This window comes from Bos taurus, chromosome 1 (genome assembly GCF_002263795.3).
Source record: "Bos taurus isolate L1 Dominette 01449 registration number 42190680 breed Hereford chromosome 1, ARS-UCD2.0, whole genome shotgun sequence".
Taxonomy (NCBI): domain Eukaryota; kingdom Metazoa; phylum Chordata; class Mammalia; order Artiodactyla; family Bovidae; genus Bos; species Bos taurus.
This window is the reverse complement of record NC_037328.1, coordinates 87,645,428-87,666,903: the sequence shown is the minus strand read 5'-3', so window position 1 is coordinate 87,666,903 and position 21,476 is coordinate 87,645,428. Positions and strand designations below refer to the sequence as shown.

Below are 21,476 nucleotides of genomic sequence, written 5' to 3'. Positions count from 1 at the left end.
TCTGCTTTTTCTAAATCCAGCCTGAACATCTGAAAGTTCACAGTTCATGTACTGTTTAAGCCTGGCTTGGAGAATTTTGAGCATTACTTTGCTAGCATGTGAGATGACTGCAATTGTGCGGTAGTCTGAGCATTCTTTGGCATTGCCTTTCCTTGGGATTGGAGTGAAAATTGACCTTTTCCAGTCCTGTGGCCACTGCTGAGTTTTCCAAATTTACTGGCATATTTTCTCATTATAAGTTACAGCAAATCCACTACAGTGTAACAAATAATTTCTTACAAAATTGTTGGCTACGAGAGAGACAGACAGACAGAGAGAGAGAGAGAGAGAGGGAGAGACACGTGGCTAGTAACATAAATCAACTTCTTGAGTATAAGCAGCCAAATTCTGATTCTCAGCCTTCACCTTCTCATTGTAAAAGCCAAGCTACCCATTTAGATTCATGATTCTCAAATCTCGTGGCACACAGACCATGTGAGCTGATTAAGAGATTTTTGACCTATAATAATACATAGGAGGAAGATTACCTGGATAACCCCTGAACTTAAAAGATCCTTAGTATTTAGCCAACCAAGAGATGACATTACTGAGCACTTACTATGTTTCATGCACTGTTCACAACTCTTCACAGTAACTCGTTTAACAACCTCAATTGAACCTCAGAAGGTAAGTGCTAATATCATCTTTATTTTACAGATGAGGAAACTACATGTTTTGGAGGTTATGAACCTCACCCCAGTTCACACAATGTCCTAAATGTTGGAGTATGACTACACTTACTGTGTGATCCCAGAAACTGTTCTAACTTCTGAATCTCAATTTCCTCATCTGTACAGTGGAGACGCTAGTATCTACCTCCAAGTGATTGTTTTAGGGATTAAATAACACACATAAACAAACATCCTTAGAACTTTAAGTCAGAGCTAATTTGGCCTAGAGGGAAATATATTAAGAAGCTATAATCGGAAGGCTTCCGTGGTGGATCAGTAAAGCATCTGCCTGCAATGCGGGAGACTTGGGTTCAATCCCTGGGTTGGGAGGATCCCCTGGAGAAGGAAATGGCAACCCACTCCAGTATTCTTGCCTGGAAAATTCCATGGACAGAGGAGCCTGGTTGGCTACAGTCCATGGGATCACAAAAAGTCAGACATGACTGAGAAAATTCACTTCACTTCATTTCTATAATTGTAAACATGACTCAGGTTCATATTCACATCTGCTGATGGGTCAACAGATATAACGATACTTTTTTCAAAAAGGAAAATAAAATTATCACCAGAAAGAATTCTGTTCAAGGCCTCAGCATCTCAATTCCCCTGCAATGTCACCTCTTCTGTGTCTCCTCGACGCCTTGAAAAGCACCACTGCTTCGTCACTGACTCCAGAGGCTGGAAGTTTGCTGGGAGAGGACCTATACTACTCCTACCCGGTCTGCCCTCTTACTTACAGACCAGGACTCTCTTAATAGGCATGGAGGAGGGAAAGATTCAAAGAGGGAGAGGACAGGAGAGAAAACATTCAGTCCTTCAAAGGGCTACCTCTAACGACACCCACCTCCTGAAGATCCCAATACCTGACTCTCCAACAGTACCTTGCCCATCCCACCCCAATACTGTCACTACTAGACTGGGGCGTTTCAGATTTTAATTAATGTCTTATCCATGAGGTGTGTAAGGAAAGAAACGTGGTTGACAGCCACCGATTTAACCCAAGAGCCTAATTACTGGATCTCAAAAGGTGAGGACCAGCAGCATCAGCATCACTGAGGAACTTGCCAGAAATGCAAACGTGTGGGCCCTTTGCCAGGCCTGAAGAACCAGAAACTCTGAGGGTGGAGCCCAGCAACCAGTGTTTAACAAGCACTTTCGGTGATTCTGATGCCTCTTGGAATCTGAGAACCACAGGTCTAAACTCTTGTCTAAAACCACTGGACTGGAGGAAAGCTCAAGGATGTGCGTTCATGCCTGAAGAAGTTCCTAAAAACACTATGTGCAATTTATATTATCTTGCTGGTTAAGCGGAGAAGGCAATGGCACCCGACTCCAGTACTCTTGCCTGGAAAATCCCATGGACGGAGGAGCCTGGTAGGCTGCAGTCCATGGGGTCGCCAAGAGTCGGACAGGACTGAGCGACCTCACTTTCACTTTTCACTTTCATGCGTTGGAGAAGGAAATGGCAACCCACTCCAATGTTCTTGCCTGGAGAATCCCAGGGACGGCGGAGCCTGGTGGGCTGCCGTCTACGGGATCACACAGAGTCGGACACAACTGAAGTGACTTAGCAGCAGCAGCTGGTTAAGCAAAACATCTAAAAACTTTTTAAAAAATAAAGATAATAGGTGGAATACATAACTAAAGAAATCATTCCCCTTCTAATTGGTTTTAAGATAGAGCAAAACTATTTTCCATATTTGAAACATGAAAATGTTTTTTGTTTTTCTGAAGGGCAACTTGAGAATGAGAAGAGGCAATAGAAGGGAAACAAAGAGAAGTTTCTCTATATACTTCCTATTTCAACACTCTCAACTTAAAATATTTTTTACAAAGAAATCATTAACAGTTCCTTGATCTATTTCAGGTGTTATCTTCCTTTTCCGCAAGGGAAACTATCCATCTGGCAAAATCTTGATTTTCTCTTTTTTAAGGGGCAGCCATTACCTCTTTTTAATGGGGCTTCTCTGGTGGTTTAGACGGTAAAGAATCTGCCCACAGTGCGGGAGACCAGGGTTCAATCCCTGGGTGAGGAAAATCCCCTGGAGAAGGGAATAGCTATCCACTCCAGTATTCTTGCCTGGAGCAAGAAACCAAGTTCCTTATCCAAGTGTCACAAACAGATTGACTTGGGCTGAACACTTTGGATCACAATTTGCAGCTCTATCATCGAATTGGCTACATCATCATTGCAGAAACCTAAACTGAGATGGTAAATTCCAAGACCCCATAAAATGTTATGCATAAAAATGTTTAAAAGGAACAGAAATTCATGGAATTATAAGCAAATGGATTTTTCTGTTTCATTTCTACATATTTTTTACATCCGTGTTATAAATTAAATGTGTGACATATGCAATGTCTTAGCCTATTTGTCGTTTATTAAAGCTGAGGATTTAACTCTAAGTTCCTTAATTTTAAAATTAAAATTTTAATTAAAAAATTAACCTTAATCAAGGAAACAGAAAAGAAGGGGAAGAAGTCTTTAGGCAAAGCTAACAAAAATCAAAATTACTGTAATTTCAGGTATTACATGAAAACCTGATGCACAGTACATGTTATATTAATAAATATAGAGTGGATGTTTCCATTCTTTCAGGGTATCCTTTTTAAATTTCCACATATATATATAAAGACACAATGGAAGTTTTTTCCAGTTAACTTTTTGAGACGACTTTCAAAAAAAGAATTTTCTTCCTGCTTTTTATATTCTCATCTATAGTCCTAAGTACATAATAAATGAGACTATTCCAACTATTGTCAATTCAAACCATTATGTGATTTATTCTTCCACTCAACAAACATATTATTAAACATCTACTCTGGACCAGACATAGTAACCCCAATCAGAAAAATTCACCTTCTCACAACAAAGTTAAGAATAACTATATTAGGATGTTAAGTGCCACAAGGCACATAATTAGAGTGTTATGTCACCAAAACCAAATGTTTCATGAGAATGTGACTGGACTCAACACACTAAGGATTTCCCTTAAGCTCAATGCAATACATTCTGAAACCATTTTCAGTATGCTTGTATTTTTAGCTGTACTGGACTTCCCTGGTGGCTCAGATGTAAAGAATCCATCTGTTAGTGCAGGGTTCAATCCCTGGATCAGGAAGATCCCTGGAGAAAAAAATGGCACTGACTCCAGTATTCTTGCCCGGGAAATCCCATGGACAGAGGAGCCTGGTGGTCAACAGTCTGTGGGGTTGCAAAGAGTCAGACACAACTTAGTGACTAAATAACAAACAACAACAACCTCTTAAAGTAACTAGTTCTGTAAATTCACTGTCAGTGATGTAAACTAGTAGGGTATCTCCTCTTATTTAGTCCTCAAACTATTTTCTCTAAATTGAGACTCCTCTAGTTTTAGTGGGCTTTGTAAACCAAACACTAGGAAAATCAATCATGATTATGTAAATTACAGATCATAACCTTGTCAGCCAGTCTTTTCTCATATAACTTCACATCACCTCTGGGGTTTTCTGAATAAGACCATGCATTGTTCATCTCTGTATCACTAAATCACAAAGTCTTACAACCCTTTAAAGTCACATAATTTGCTTTTGTTTTACCAGAAACAAGACCTTCAATTTGCCAGATTTGGTTACATATTACTCTTGGTTATATATAAAAGAAATTTTAATTAACCTTACCACTAAGGGATGAACATACAACAACTGATCAGAATCTCATCCAACAAATTTTTACGAGTGCCTAACACACGTCAATCATGATCTAGCTCATTTGCTGAGTTGCCTGGAAAGCACAAAATGTGACTGGTTTAATTAAAATATTCATAGATAGGTAGCTACAATTTCATATGTTCAGAGTTATAAAATATCTTAAAAGTTTCCAATAAGAGGTAGAAATATGAGTACGGGACTCCATATCTTTATCCCAGTGCAGATTCCATTCCCCAGTGGCTCAGCGGTAAAGAATCTGCCTGCACTGCAGGAGCTGCAGGAGATGCTGGTTCGGATCCCTGGGTTGGGAAGATCCCCTGGAGGAGGGCATGGCAACCCACTCCAGTATTCTTGCCTGGAGAATCCCATGGAAGAGGAGCCTGGTGGGCTACAGTCCATTGGGCTGCAAAGAGTTGGACATGACTGAAGTGAATGAGCATGGACGCATGCAAAACTATTATGCCTACCCATGAGATAAAACATTGAAGTTTTACTAATTAAGAAGCAAGTGTGGGACTTCCCTGGCAGTCCATTGGTTAAGACTTCACACGCTTCCACTGCAGGGGGCACATGTTTGATCCTTGGTCAGAGAATCAGATCCTACAAACCACACAGCATGGTGAAAAAAAAAAAAAAAACGGCAAGTATACTTACATGATATTGGTTACCAATGCTACTTCAGGATCATACTTCACCAAAATGTCATATGATTGCTGTCCTAGGTTTAGACCAACAGCTAATTAATAACCTACACTAGCTTATTTGGAACTCCACTCCATTCCCAGTTCCCCATCCCAAGTAACATCCTCAAAGGCTTTTCTTGGCTCAGTGGTAAAGAATCTGCCTGCTGAGACAGGAGACACAGGTTCGATCCCTGGGTCGGGAAGATCCCTTGGAGGACATGGCAACCCACTTCAGTATTCTTGCCTCGAAAAATCCCATGGGCAGAGGAGCCTGGAGGGCTACAGTCTATGGGGTTGTAAAAGAGTCCAACATGACTTGGTGACTAAACAACAAAATGTCTTCAAAATCCATCAGTTAATAGAGGGTTTATCGCCACCAAGTGCCTTGAACGCTATGTCCTGCTCTTAGTTACATTTACATCGTACCCACACTCAGTTTTACTTTACTTCTCTGCTGTCCTATGGACGTTTTCATCCTGCCACACCCACCATCACACATACCAATACTGCTCTTCAGCAGCATTAAGGAAACACACATTGTTCCTAATGCTTCACCATCTCATCATAACCTGCCTATCATCCCCGGAAATATATAAAGATGCTCCCTCTTGAAAAGATTAGTTATACCATGGGGGGAATTTACATACAAACATTTCTCTCCTTTCTTGTATCTTAAGGCATGGAGTCTTTGCGTGTGTGTTTTTAAAGTTATTCCCTCCCCCACATCACATCTTCCCTTGTGGCACATTAATTATTAATAAACATAATGAAATCCTTTGTTGATGAAGTTTAATTCCATAGATAAAGGTTAACACATAACCATGAAAACTAATATCTAAGTTTAAAACTTTTAAAATACTGACTGCTTTTTCTTTTTTATACCAAATGACAAGGAGACTATATTTTTCAAAAAGTTTATTCCCATCTGTAAAGCAATTATCCTTCAATTAAAAAAATAAACAAATTAAAAAAAAAAGAAAAAAGTTTTTTCCCTCCTAACAGCTTCCCTAGAGGCCCATTTTAGTAAGCAGTGCACATAATGAAGATCCCCTGTTGACAAATTTCAACTTCCTTAAGTAATCAGCTGTCTACCATTTTTCCATTTAAATACATAATTTAATTTAAAGAAGCCCAGAAAGTAAAAAATGTTTCAAAATCATTTTCTTATAAAAACTGGTCACCATAAGCCATGTTAATTATCCTAAATACAATGTATAATCTATGTCACATGCCAGTTGGACAAATAAAGCCTCATTCAGCTTTAGTTGCATTACTGGGTTTTTAATTTCAGAAACCAAGGAATTAATACCCAATTTTTGTATTTTAAACAGTTCCTGGGTAAAGGTGTTTAGGTGGGGAACTCATAAAAACTGAAGGGGAAAAAAACTGAGTCAAGCCATTGGTAAAAGTCATCATAACAAAAAACACCAAAAATTCCTATCGAAGAGCCCAGAGGTTATTGGTTCTTTGGGCATGGGGACCACTGTCCTCATCTTTGTCCCTCCCAAAGTAGTGTATGCACTTTATGGTACAGATTCTATTTCTCTATAGCTAAAAATGTATTACAAGTTAGATGAAGAATAAAGAGTAAAACTTCTAAAAACATGGCATTTTTGAAGACTAAGAATCAATGTTTAGGGCTTTCCTCGTGGCTCAGTGGTAAAGAACCCACCTGCCAATGCAGGAGACACAGGTTCCATTCCTGGTCCAGGAAAATCCCATATGCTGAGAAGCAACCAAGCCCGTGCATCACTACTGAGCCTCTGTTCTGTTCCACAGCCCAGGACCTGCAACTACTGATGCCCTTTCGCCCTGGAGCCCACGCTCCACAAGAGAAGCCACCGCAATGAGAAGCCTGCACACCACAGCTGGAGAGTAGCCCCCAATCACTGCAAACTAGAGAAAAGGCTGTGCAGCAACAACGATTAAAAAAAAGAAAAAGAAAGAATGTTTAAAGACAGTTATTATCCAACTGTTCATATAACCCAAAATTATAAATATAAATCAATTGGCCAGACAAAGGCAAAACTGGGAAAAAATTTCAAGCTGTATATTGCCTTAAATATTAACTATGGACATTAAGAGAAACTTCGTATTATTTTATTTAGGAAGTCAACAGTACTCAAGTGTTGAACTCTTTTAATGTGACTTCTACTTCAAAACAAATTAAGTAAGATAAAATTCTCAGCAATTCTAGAGGAGGCTCCCCATAACACAAACCAGGAAAACAGTACTGAGGAATACAAGCTGTGAACTTACCAAGCATTTTTTTGTTCATAACTACTACACCAAAGGAAAGTCTTTGGTACCTGCACCATCCACAGGACACTTGTAGGATGGCTGCCGCAAAGCACAGGAGTTAAAGTGCTGCCTCTAGTATCCAGCTGTTCGGATTTGAATACTGGCTTTTCCTCTAGCACGTGTTTACTGACAATTGAAAAGTTTACAAAGGTGAGCTGAAAATATTAGCACAGTTGAAAAAAAGATGTCTTTGAACTAAAGATGGACAAATGTTAAAAATATTTTAAGAGAGGAAGTATATTTAAGCAGAAATTGTTTTAAGTAATCAAACCATTTTGGAGCTAGTTTCCTTTTTCATCCTAAACCAGATTATTTCTTTAACTACTGCCTATTTTCTTTTCATTCTTTCCAATCTTATTATGGTTAAGTTTGAGGCTTACTTAAAATAAAAATTTTCAAATCTTTGTAGTTTAAAAATTAATTGTCTAGCTTGTAATCAAGGTTGGTCCATTTTTACTTCTTCCTACCTGTTCTACTCATCTCTCGCTTATGCATATTCCCTCCACCAGAGGGCAGACAAAAGAAAGATGAAGTCGTGAAATACAAAGTTGATAACTTATTTGCTTCCAGAGAATCTTGAGCGGTGCCACCAAAAAACTTTAAACAGCACTGATGTTCTCTGAGACAGTCTTCAATTGCAAAAGCGTTAAATAAAATACAACCAGACAGTTGGCAATATTAATGCATTTATTCATTCATTCAACAAATATCTGAGTTCCAACCACATGCAGGGCACATTCCGGTCTCCAGGGATTCAGCCGTAAACAAAATGAAGTTTCCCATGGTCATGGAGCTTTATTCTACCTATGTCTAGGAGAGGATAATAAAGCATGTGAATAAATAACAATTTCAAGTAAAGCACTGTGCAGGGGGAAAAAAAGAAGCTACAGGATGACCAGGAAGGGTATTTTTAAATAATTTAATCTAAGTTAAAGACCTGAATGAAATGAGTGAATGAGCCATGCCTTAAAAGGGGAAGAGCACTCCAAGCACAAGAAACAGTAAAATGCAAAGGCCCTGAGGCAGAAACTAACCTGGCAAGCTGAATCAACAGGAGACAGGGGTGAAGACTGGAGGGGAGTGAACCAAGCAGAAGCTATACAGAGGTGGGCAGGAGCCAACTATGTGATACATGGGCCTCTAGACCATAATAAAAACTTCATATTTAATCTAACACTAATGGGTTTTGATAACTGGGAGACAGAATCTAATTTGACTCCTACCTTTTAAAGTTCATGCTGGTTTCCAGGAGACACACAGACTGGAAGCTGAAGGACCAGGTAGGTGCTACTACAGTTGTCTGGGCCAGGAAAGATGGTGTTTGACCCAAGGACAGTGGTAGTGGAAGTGATTAAAAAATAAGGCAAATTTGGAATAAATTTTAAGTTAGAGCCCACTGTTCAGTCGCTAAGTTATGTCTGACTCTGCAACCCCATGAACTGCAGCACGCCAGGCTTTCCTGTCCTTCACCAACTCCCAGAGTTTGCTCAAACTCATGTCCATTGAGTCAGTGATGCCACCCAACCATCTCATCCTCTGTCGTCCCCTTCTCCTCCTGCCTTCAATCTTTTCCAGCATCAGGGTCTTTTCTAATGAGTCAGCTCTTTGCATCAGGTGGCCAGTGTATTGGAGCTTCCACATCAGTCCTTCCAATGAGTGTTCGGGGTTGATTTTCTTTAGGATAGAGCCCATAATACTTGCCAATAAATATAGGATGAGTGAATAAGGATTACTCTTAGGAGTTTTAAACTTGAGCATCTAGGTGGACAGTGATACCATTAACTGAGCTGGAAAAGAATTACAAGCCATAGCCAGTTAGGCCAGATGAAGATCAGAATTAGTGTCCCAGAAGTCAAGGCAAAGAATGTTTCCGTAAGGAAGGAGTTGTCAAATGTGGTTGAGAGATCTAATTTGGCAAGACTGCCATCCCTGATGACATTGAGAAGAATGGTTCTGGGGCATAGGAAAGATAAAGTCTCTGGAGTAGGTTCAGAAGAAAATGTGAAGTGAGGAGCTGAGAAGTAGACACAGGTGAAATGGAATCTTTGAAAAATTTTTGAACACAATGTAGCTTTATTAGTTTTTGAAGTTTTAACTTGCCTGTTTTTGAAATTTCAAACTTAAAGTTGAAAATTTTTGGTGCTCACTCTGTAAAGAATCCGCCTGCAATGCAGGAGACTCGGGTTCAATCCCTGGATCGGGAAGATCCTCTGGAGGAGGAAATGAAAACCCACTCTAGTATTCTTGTTTGGAGAATCCTATGGACAGAGGAGACTAGTGGATTATAGCCCATGGCGTCAGAAAGAGTCAGACGTTGACTTCGCTACTAAACCACCACCTATCATAGTGAACAGTCTTATTCCATTCACCTAGATTTACCAACTGTTAACATTTGCCACCTTTGCTTTACTGCTCTCTTTATATGTAATAATCATTATTGCTTATTCATTTGAGAGTAAACTGAAGGTATTTTGACCCTTTACTCCTAAATAATTCACTGTGTATCCTTCCAAGAACAAGGGCATTTTCCTATGTAACTACAGTGCTGTGCTGTGCTAAGGCACTTCAGTTGTGGCCGACTTTCGCGACCCTATGGACTATGGCCCGCCAGGCTCCTCTATCCATGGGACTCTCCAGGCAAGAATACTGGAGTGGGTTGCCATGCCCTCCTCCAGGGGATCTTCCCAACCCAAGGACTGAACCCACGTTACTTATATCTGCTGCATTGGCAGGCGGGGTCCTTACAACTACTGCCCCCTGAGAAGCCCTGTAACTACAGTACAATGAACAAATTCAGGAAATTTAACATTGATATCCTATTATTTAATATTCAACACATATGCAAATTTTGCCAACAACCCAATAATGTTCTTAGAGTGGATTTTCCAATTCGAGATCCAATCCAGGATTCTGCACTGAATTTAATTCGCAGGTCTTTCCTTTAATCTGAAACTGTTCCTCTGCCTTTGTCTTTCACAACATTAGCCTGTTGGAAGAGCCAGTTACTTAGTAGAACAATCCTCAATTAAGGTCCCTCTATTGATTCCTTGTGATGAGATTTTGGTTATGCATTGCATAAATACCACAGGAAAGTAATGACATTCCCTAGTTCGAGTGTGTCAAGAAGAACATGTTTTTCCCACTACTGGTGATATTAATTTTGATTACTTGGTTGAGGTGATGCCTGACAGACTTCTCCACTGTGAAGTTACTGTATCCCCCTTGGTCATTAATCTCAAGAAAGACCACTGCAAACTGTAGTAATATCCTTTCCTCCATCCAACTTCCTCCACTAGTAACATTTGCCTGACTCGGTATTACCATAATGGTTGCAAACTAGTGACTTTTCTAACTACTGTTCCTTCTACAGTTTTTATTGTCCATCTAGCAGGAAGAGTTTTTCCCTTTTTCTTATTTGTTTATTATGGACTTGGGGATTCTGATTGTATTCAATAATCAGTTATAATCCATTGCTGTTCCTATTCATTTTGATGCCCCAATTCTCTCAGATTTGACGTGCCCTCATTTTTTAAAAAATCACTTCCTTACTTTGTGTTCCATCCTCATCTTGTATTTTCCCTTCTTCAGCCCTGGAACTGGAAGTAAAGTCTGATTCTGAAAAGAACAATATTACATAGGAACCTGGAATGTTAGGTCCATGAATCAAGGTAAACTGGAGGTGGTCAAACAGGAAATGGCAAGAGTGAACACTGACATTCTAGGAATCAGTGGACTAAAATGGACTGGAATGGGAGAATTTAACTCAGATGACCATTATATCTACTACTGTGGGCAGGAATCCTTTAGAAGAAATGGAGTAGCCATCATGGTCAACAAAAGAGTCTGAATGCAGTATTTGGATGCAATCTGAAAAACGAGAATGATCTCTGTTCGATTCCAAGGCAAACCATTCAATATCACGGTAATTCAAGTCTATGCCCCAACCAGTAATGCTGAAGAAGCTGAACAGTTCTATGAAGATCTACAAGACCTTCTAGAACTAACACCCAAAAAAGATGTCCTTTTCATTATAGGGGATTGGAATGCAAAAGCAGGAAGTCAAGAAACACCTGGAGTAACAGGCAAATTTGGCCTTGGAGTACAGAATGAAGCAGGGCAAAGGCTAACAGAGTTCTGCCAAGAGAATGCACTGGTCATAACCAACACCCTCTTCTAACAACACAAGAGAAGACTCTACACATGGACATCACCAGATGGTCAACACTGGAATCAGACTGATTATATTCTTTGCAGCCCAAGATGGAGAAACTCTATAGAGTCAGCAAAAACAAGACCGGGAGCTGACTGTTCAGATCATGAACTCCTTTTTGCAAAATTCAGAATTAATTGAAAAAAGTAGGGAAAACCACTAGACCATTCAGGTATGACCTAAATCAAATCCCTTAAGATTATACAGTGGAAGTGACAAATAGATTCAAGGGCTTAGATCTGATAGACAGAGTGCCTGAAGAACTATGGACGGAGGTCTGTGACACTGTACAGGAGGCAGTAATCAAGACCATCCTCAGGAAGAAGAAAGGCAAAATGGTTGCCTGAGGAGCTTTTCTCAAATAGCTGAGAAAGAAATGATGCAAAAAGCAAAGGAGAAAAGGAAAGATATACCCATTTGAATGCAGAGTTCCAAAGAATAGCAAGGAGAGATAAGAAGGCCTTCCTCAGTCATCAGTGCAAAGAAATAGAGGAAAACAACAAAATGGGAAAGACTACAGATATCTTAAAGAAAATTAGAGATATCAAGGGAACATTTCATGCAAAGATGGGCTCAATAAAGGACAGAAATGGTATGGACCTAACAGAAGCAGAAGATGAGATGGCAAGAATACACAGAAGAACTATACAAAAAAGATCTTCACGATCCAGATAATCACGATGGTGTGATCACTCACCTTGAACCAGACATCCTGGAATGCAAAGTCAAGTGGACCTTAGGAAGCATCACTATGAACAAAGCTAGTGGGGGTGATGGAATTGCAGTTGAGCTATTTAAATTCCTAAAAGATGATGCTGTGAAAGTGCTGCACTCAATATGCCAGCAAATTTGGAAAACTCAGCAGTGGCCACAGGACTGGAAAAGGTCTGTTTTCATTCCAATCCCAAAGAAAGGCAATGCCAAAGAATGCTCAAACTACCGCACAACTGCGCTCATCTCACACGCTAGTAAAGTAATGCTCAAATTCTCCAAGCCAGGCTTCAACAGTACGTGAACCGTGAACTTTCAGATGTTCAGCTGGATTTAGAAAAGGCAGAGGAACCACAGATCAAATTGCCAGCATTCGCTGGATCATCAAAAAAGCAAAAGAGTTCCAGAAAAACATCTATTTCTGCTTTATTGACTATGCCAAAGGCTTTGACTGTGTGGATCACAATAAACTGTGGAAAATTCTGAAAGAGATGGGAATACCAGACCACCTGACCTGCCTCTTGAGAAACCTATATGCAGGTCAGGAAGCAACAGTTAGAACTGGACATGGAACAACATACTGGTTCCAAATCGGGAAAGGAGTAGGTCAAGGCTTTATCCTTTCACCCTACTTACTTAACTTATATGCAGAGTTCAGTTCAGTTGCTCAGTCGTGTCCAACTCTTTGCGACCCCATGAACCGCAGCATGCCAGGCCTCCCTGTCCATCACAAACTCCTGGAGTCCACCCAAACCCATGTCCCTTGAGTCGGTGATGCCATCCAACTATCTCATCCTCTGTCGTCCCCTTCTCCTCCTGCCCTCAATCTTTCCCAGCATCAGGGTGTTTTCAAATGAGTAGCTCTTCACTTCAGGTGGACAAAGTATTGGAGCTTCAGCTTCATGCAAAATGCCGGGCTGGATGAAGCACAGATCAGATCAGATCAGATCAGTCACTCAGTCGTGTCCGACTCTTTGCGACCCCATGAATCGCAGCACGCCAGGCCTCCCTGTCCCTCACCAACTCCTGGAGTTCACTCAGACTCACGTCCATCGCGATGAAGCACAAGCTGGAATCAAAACTGCCTGGAGAAGTATCAATAACCTCAGATATGCAGATGACACCACTCTTATGGAAGAAAGGGAAGAAGAACTAAACAGCCTCTTGATGAAAGGGCAAGAGGAGAGTCAAAAAGTTGGCTTAAAACTTAGCATTCAGAAAACTAATATCATGACATCCGGTCCCATCACTCAAGGCAAATAGATAGGGAAACAATGGAAACAGTGAGAGACTTTATTTTTGCAGGCTCCAAAATCACTGCAGATGGTGACCGCAGCCATGAAATTAAAAGACGATTGCTCCTTGGAAGAAAATCTATGACTAACCTAGACAGCATATTAAAAAGCAGAGACACTACTTTGCCAACAAAGGTCCATCTAGTCAAGGCTATGGTTTTTCCAGTAGTCATGTATGGATGTGAGAGCTGGACTATAAAGAAAGCTGAGTGCCGAAGAATTGATGCTTTTGAACTGTGGTGTTGGAGAAGACTCTTGAGAGTCCCTTGGACTGCAAGGAGATCCAACCAGTCCATCCTAAAGGAAATCAGTCCTGAATATTCACTGGAAGGACTGATACTGAAGCTGAAACTCCTATCCTTTGGCCACCTGATGCTAAGAACTGACTCATTTGAAAAGACCCTGACGCTGGGAAGATTGAAGGAAGGAGGAGAAGGGGACGAGAGGATGAGATGATTGGATGGCATCACTGACTCAACAGACATGAATTTGAGTAAGCTCTGGGAGTTGGTGATGGACAGGGAAGCCTGGCATGCTGCAGTCCATGGGGTCGCAGAGTCGGACACAACTGAGTGACTGAACTGAACTGAGCCCTGGAATTTGCCATTGATTTGGGCAAACTAGCTGCGCTCACTGCTACTAGGGTGTCATTAGTTCTAGCCCTTTCATTACACAGAGTTAGGAATTATATGCATGCCTGTATGAATGGATATTTTAATCACAAGTTCATATGGATAACTCTTAATTCCCATCCAACATTGCCGAGGTCTTCACTGCCTTCTTCTATTTCCTATTTTTATTTCCCTTCTTCTACAGTGAAAATCCTAGTTCCCAACATAGCAAGGAATTTACTCATTTGCTCAGTCCTATAATACACACAGAACAATTGTAAAATTGCTATCTCTCTACCACTATACATAACAGCCTAATACACCTGATTCAAGATTTCTTGTTTTTATTTTTGTAAGTCCTTTTATCTTAGGTTAAAGGTATATAATCAAATTCTGTGTTAAAAGTTTACTTGGATTCATTTTTTTTTATTCTGAGAATTTGTTATTAAAGTACAGTCAGTTAATTTGCTGCTGTCTGTATTCAGTTTTAGAAGTTTTTCCCCTCCCAACCTTGTTAATTTCATTTTAAAAAATATATAAAATATTAAAAAGTTTCCAAAACTCATAACTACACAAAAAGGTTTAACAGAGCATAGCCACTCCCTCCACCATCCCTTTTACTCTGTTCCTACCCATTCCTCGCAGGTAACTAATTAGTTTCTGGTTATCTCTTCTCTATTTACTTTTGCTATATCAAAATTATGATGTTTTCTTCATGTGGAACAGAGAAATGGGACAGAATACTGGATCAAGAAAGAACTTTAAGATGGAAGACATAACAGAATGTTTGCATTATTTTCTAAATGATTGCACAGAAACTGAAATTGAAGATGTAGAAGGGATAGGATAACTACAGAAGGAAATATCCATCAAAATTCCTTCTGCTTAATTTGAGGGACATTGAAGAATTCCCATATTCCAAAATAGACTGCCATCCTGTTTGTAACCTTCCAAATTACTAATATCTATGGCTCTAGAGAACTCATATAAAAATAGGGTTATTATTTAGAAGGATAATTAAGCTAACACTACCTACTAATGTGGGGCTTCCCTGGTGGCTCAGTAATAACAAATCCACGTGATAATGCAGGAGATATGGGCTCAATCCCTGGGTCAGGAAGATCCCCTAGAGAAAGAAAGGGCAACCCACTCCAGTATTTTTGCCTGGGAAATCCCATGGACAGAGGAGTCTCACAAAAGAGTTGGATACAACTTAGCAACTAAACAATTACAATCTATTAATGGCAGTAGGAGAAATTCTGCCCTGGCAAGTGGGAAGTTTCAAACTTGAGCTAGACATTTAAGAGGAAAAGAGGTGAGAAGAGAATGACTAAAACAAGGATCTGTATAATAGCACTGACAGATAATAATGATTGTGCTAGAAAAACAAACTCACATCTCTGGGAACCTCTTGGAAAATTTACTAATATGCTAATGAGTAACAGGGTTATTCCTCATGATGCTGTCAGTGTGGCACAGAGGGAAGAACATAAACTTCACAGAGAGGTCTGGCCTTAAATCCCAAATGAATTACCTAATAGCTACATAACCACTGGCAAGTTATTACTTAACATCTCAGAGCCACAGTTTTCTCACCTATCATGTTAATATAGGACATAAACAGAATAATGTACAGCATTGCCCCTGGCCCAGATGAGTGTGCACACTCAGGTGTGTTCGACTGTGTGTGACTCTATGGACTGTAGCACACCAGGCTCCTCTGCCCATGGAATTTTCCAGGCAAGAATAATGGAGTGGGTTGCCATTTCCTTCTCCAGGGGATCTTCCCGAACCAGGGATCAAATTTCTGTCTCTTGTACCTGGCCCAGAACATATGTTTAATAAGTAGTTCCTATAATCAACACAGATTAACAAGGTAAAGTTCTACAATAACATGCCTGAAAGGAATCCGTGCAATCACACCATCTCAGGCAGTATTTGGGGCTTTCTGGGTAGCTCAGCAGTCAAGAATTCGCCTGCAGTGCAGGAAACATAGGAGACCTGGGTTCAATTCCTGGGTCAGGAAGATCCCCTGGAGGAGGTCATGGCAATCCACTCCAGTATTCTTGCCAGGAAAATCCCAAGGACAAGGAGCCTGGTGGGCTACTTAGTCCATGGGGTCACAAAGAGTTGGACACAACTGATCATGCACATACGCAGGTGGTATTTGGTAAGAGAAAAAAAAATGTCCACGTAATTCCAATTCTCAATTTTCAGAATGTCCCAGAATCTATTTTTAAAAGTGTAAAAATATATGCTGACATACTAAAGTGCCAATGATTTAAAAGAAACCATTCTAGGGAGATGTTGATCAAATGTTAAAAACCTCTAGTTATAAGGTGAATACCTTCTGGGGATTTAATGTACAACATGGTGACTACAGTGTGGTTCAGATGGTAAAGAATCTGCCTGCAATGGGGGAGTGACCCAGGTTCAATCCCTGGATCAGGAAAATCCTCTGGAGAAGGAAATGACAACCCACTCCAGCATTCCTGCCTGGAAAATCCCATGGACAGAGGTGCCTGGTGGGCTACAGTCCATGGGGAGGCAGTCAGTCAGACACAACTGGGCAACTAACACTTTCACTTCACTTTCATTGCATACTTGAAAGTTGCTATAGAAGAGATCTTAAATATCCTACATACACACACACACACAGAGCTAATTATAGGAGGTGATGGATGTATTAACTAACCTTAACTTCCATAATCATTTTGCAATTTATATATCAAATGATCACTTTGTACACCTTAAACTTACACAATGTTATGTTAACTGTATCAATTATATCAATAAAGCTGGAGAAAGTAATAATAGAAACTATTCTGCAAGTTAACTGCTAATAACTCAGAATAAACTAAGGAATACCTACAGCTCACAAAGAAATGAACATAAATCTATTACAAGCAATATTACCCAATCTTATAATTTTATAAATTCATATACACACAAGAGAATTAAGGACACTGAATAAAACAGTATTTTAAGTTTCTATTTTACTTTCAAATTAATCTACAAACCAAAATGTAACATGGAAAGTCTTAAATGACCTTTAACTAAATACTGAAAAATACAATACTTTCAGAGCCTAGAATCAGTAATAACAACCCCAAAACCCCATACGTAAGAGTCTTAATATGTGCAATGGCAATGAGACTCAAAGCATACAGTTTTATCCTATAGACCGTCGTTTTCCTTGACAACTAGTAATGACTTCTCTTTCATCTTAAATAATCGGCGTGTGGTCTATTTCTGTTCTAGAAGATGCGCTTTAAAGGTCACAATCTTAGTTTGCAATACTAAGATGATTAGAATGCATCAACAATGCAATCCCGAATGTCTTAGAAAACTTTCCAGTAGGGTGCTAATCCACAGACAGAGCTATTTTGCTTGTGGAGGGAGAAAGACGCATCCTTACTAAGAGAAAAGGAAGGGAGAGGAAAAAAGGAAAAAAAGGGAGAGAGAGAGATGCAAAATAACAAAGCACTGCTTCCATAAACAAATGAAAGTCTGTTCTTAAACTTTGGGAAATTCTATCTATCTATCTTCCTCTACCAAATAGCAATAAAACTACAAGGCAATCATTTGTGTTTTGAAGCAGAAAAAGACTACGGAGAGAAAAGGAAAAAAACATTTTGTCATGTACTGAACTTACAAGTATTCAAAATCCTTAAACTCCACCTCCACCAAATATCCACCAAATATTGAGCATCACATCCTTTTCAAAATAAATCTAACATGAAACCACTGGACTCATTTTTAGCACTCGGTAGAGAACTTTTATCTCTCCCAGCGCTCACCACCCAATAACCCTTCTGGGCAGCCCTGAATAACCGCTATTCTCGGGACAAACAAGAGCTCGCGTTCCAGTACCCCGGAGGAGCCTCCGGGCGCGGAGAGGAACTAGGGGTCTGGAGGCCAAGGACCACTGACCACCCCCTCGCTGCCCAGAGCCAGAGGTCCGAGCCGCCCAGGAAGTGCCCGAAGCGGCGGCCGAGCGGCGGTCCCCGCACCCCAGCGGAGTGCCATCGAGGCGCACCCGCCCCGTCCCTCCCAGGCAAGGTCCGCCTCCCAGAGTCCCCAGTCTTCGAGTAAGGAGGGACCTCGCCGACCCCGAGCCGCCTTCCAGAGCCGGGTTCCGCCCGGGCGGCCCCGCGCCGCCTCCCGGGCTGGGTTCCGCCAGGGCGGATCCGCGGCGCCTCCTGCCCCCGCGGGGCGCACCGACGAGCCGCTGCTCGCGCAGCCGCCGCCTACCTGGAGGGAGCTGGGGCCCGCGTGGACTGGGGGTGCGGTGGTCGGCTGGGCGCTCAGCAGCCCCTGGCGCGCGAAGCCAGCGTGCAGAGCGCAGTGCACCGCGGAGACCAGCGCCGCGAAGATCCGCCGACCACACCCAGGCCCGCGCCGCCCAGCAGCCAACTCCGCGGCGCGCGGGGCCGGGGCGGGGACGTGGCTCGAGGCGCAAGGCACGAGGCACGAGGCGCGCGGACTCTGCGGGGACGCGCCGCGGGCGCGCGCAGATCCTGGAGCTTGCGCGTCCGGGGTCGGGGGGCGAAAGCTGCTGGCGCGGCGCGCAGCTTTTGCTTCCTATTTTTTCTCTCGTTTCCTGCTAGAAGGAGAAGAAAAACATTAATTCCCCGGGCAGTTTCGTTTTCTTGGTGCGGTGCCTGGACTCCGGAGCACACTTCTGAGGAGTGCCCAAGTGGTGTGGCCGGTTTCCTTCCTGCCACCGCGCAGGCCTCAGCTTGCTCGTGGGCTGGATAGAGGGGCTGACTTAGGAGACCTCAAGGTCCCATTTAGGTTTCACATTCTGTGAACTGAAGCCCCGAGACTTCCAAAATTGCCTTGGGATCCCAGCTCTATCGTCGCTAGTTGTGTGACCGTGTACCGTCTCATGGACTGTTTCATCGTGGGCAAAGTAGGGCTAGTGTACCTACCTCATGAAGGTGCGAAATCTTTTAATGAGGTAACGTTTGCACAGAGCCTGCCTCTGAATAAATGATCAACGCTTGGAAGTTATTGTTATTGCTGTCGCTGATGAAACCGGGCCTTCCAGAAAACCCTGTCAATTCTCTCATCTCTGCATGAGTTAAACATCACATGGAACCGACTTTTTCCAGATTTCTAGGGCTGTTTTATGTTTAAAATGTCATAAAATGAATGCATCTACCCAGTTTGCTTCCTCTGAAGTCAGTACCGCCCGGGAGCAATTTTCCTCTCCCCCCCACCCCCATCTTTCTTCTGAGTTAAATCCAGTTTGACAGACTGTTGCTATAGCATTCCTTCTCTGACGTCAAACAATTTAAAGAAACAGCCCCGGGTAGCGAAAACTGCAGAGGAGTTCTTTGTGGAGTTTCTGTGAAGAAACGTTTGAACAATATCATGAGAGAACTTTAACACCTCCGCAGCCTTCGACTTCTTCTTCAGCAGCTCCCTGAAATAAATTTTTTAGTACCTTCATGATGAGCACAACCCTGACTGCAGCAGTGGAGAAGATGTGACCGTTTTGTGGAAAAGCCAGACCATGACAAAAATGGAAACAGCTGTGGTGCTAGGACGATGAAATTATAGGTGGTTCCCCCCCACCACCACCACCAGCAGATTTTTATTTTCCTTAATGTGAGGTGCTTGTTTCCATTAAGAAAAAGGAGACATGCCAAATCTTCTACATATATGTGTCTGAAAAGTTGATTGGGACCTGAATAGTTTGCAGCCATAACTATTTATGTTTTATTAATCAAATCCTGAGCATTATCATTGTCATGTTTAAGAGGAAGCAAAGGGAAATTATTATTGAAGGAACTCCTATTATGTACCAGGCTCCCTGCTTTCTTACATTGTACTTAATTCTCATACTAATTTTTCAGTGTGCAGTCTATCTCTGTTTTACAGATCAAAAAAAAAAAAAAAATAAGGCTCAATGAGATTAAGTAATTTATATAGAATTACACAGTGTCACAGACTTTATATGGAATCCAGATTGGATCGACTCCAATGCCCACTTTCTTTCAGATTCTTTTCTGTCCCCTGCTTGTGCACTGGCACTTAACAAATATTATAGTTCTTTGAGAGATTTTTGGGTTAAGATTATCAGTTGAAAAGCAAGTTACTGGTATTTAGGAAAACCCAATGGAAAATATTGAGTTATTCTCTTCCAGGAAAGATTAGGGGAAATATAAATCAACAGCTCCTAAACACAAAAACCTGAAAAAAATGTTACAAGAATTTTATTTCCCATTATTTGAAGATTTATGAATACATTACACAAAATGATCACTTCAACCTTCCTGAAAATTTGATGTGGACCGAGAAATTACTGAAAGAATAAAGTCCAAGTACAAAAAAGCAAAGTTTAATTATTATCCAAACTAGTCCACGTCCAAGAATATTATATTTCTGTTTTGCCACATCTGCTGCACATTTCCCTGAAAAGAACACTTACTTGTTAAAGGACAAGCCTGTATTACAAATCTGAAAGTGGAGATGATGAAAAGAATTTCTTTAGCAGGAATAATTTTCTAAAAACACAGCGATACATCTAACTGATCCAGCAATTAGTAATCTTTCACATGATAATATAATCCATGTAGAAAGACAGAGAGAGAAGGAAAGAAAGAGAGAGAAGAGAGAGAGAAAGAAAGGTAGGTAGTTTTAATATTCTTCAAGCCTGTGGATTTGTGTAGACTATTGTGTAATGATGTATCCTGCCTGCTTCTAATAATTAAATCCAGTGTTCTTGTGTTTGGATGCCACTGGCTGGTATTTAGATTTCTAACTCATTAAACCCATGTTGGCAAATCCTATTCTATTAAAAGAGGATGGAGGGGGGTGTCTCCCCTAGAGAACCTTGGAAGACAAAATTCCTGTCTGTTTCATCCTTGTGTTCTTTGTGATGTTTAACAGAATACCTTGTAGATTCTTAAGTACGCAGTGAACAAATGAATAAATAAGGGCACCTGGCTACTTCTTTTACTCAACCTTCATACCTACCTCCCTCAGGCCCCTACTCAGAATCATAGAAAGGAGAAGAGTGATCACTATTTTTCTGGGAGTTCAGCTGTTGTTGCTTCTGCAGAGTGTTTTGCTCACTTATAACCAAGTTCAAAGAAGCTCTGCTGTTGGTTCTATATTGGATGAATCTGAAACCCATTCTCAGCAAGCTATGGTAGAATCCACAGTGCATAGGTTCATAACCTTGGCTTTTAAATCATACCCTCATTCAGTTCAGTTCAGTCACTCAGTCGTGTCCGACTCTTTGCAACCCCATG

General features: G+C 41.1%; 1 protein-coding gene across 2 annotated transcripts in view; it reads right to left on the bottom strand.

Annotated features, from left to right (window-relative positions):
* GNB4 (G protein subunit beta 4) overlaps nucleotides 1–18,603 on the bottom strand; it is a 70,994-nt gene extending 52,391 nt beyond the window's left edge. The window contains exon 1 of one of the 2 annotated variants that reach the window (XM_024989760.2): nucleotides 18,466–18,603. The gene's annotated coding sequence lies outside the window, so the exon portion shown is untranslated. 2 annotated transcript variants of the gene reach the window in all.
* Between the last annotated feature and the right edge of the window lie 2,873 nt (nucleotides 18,604–21,476).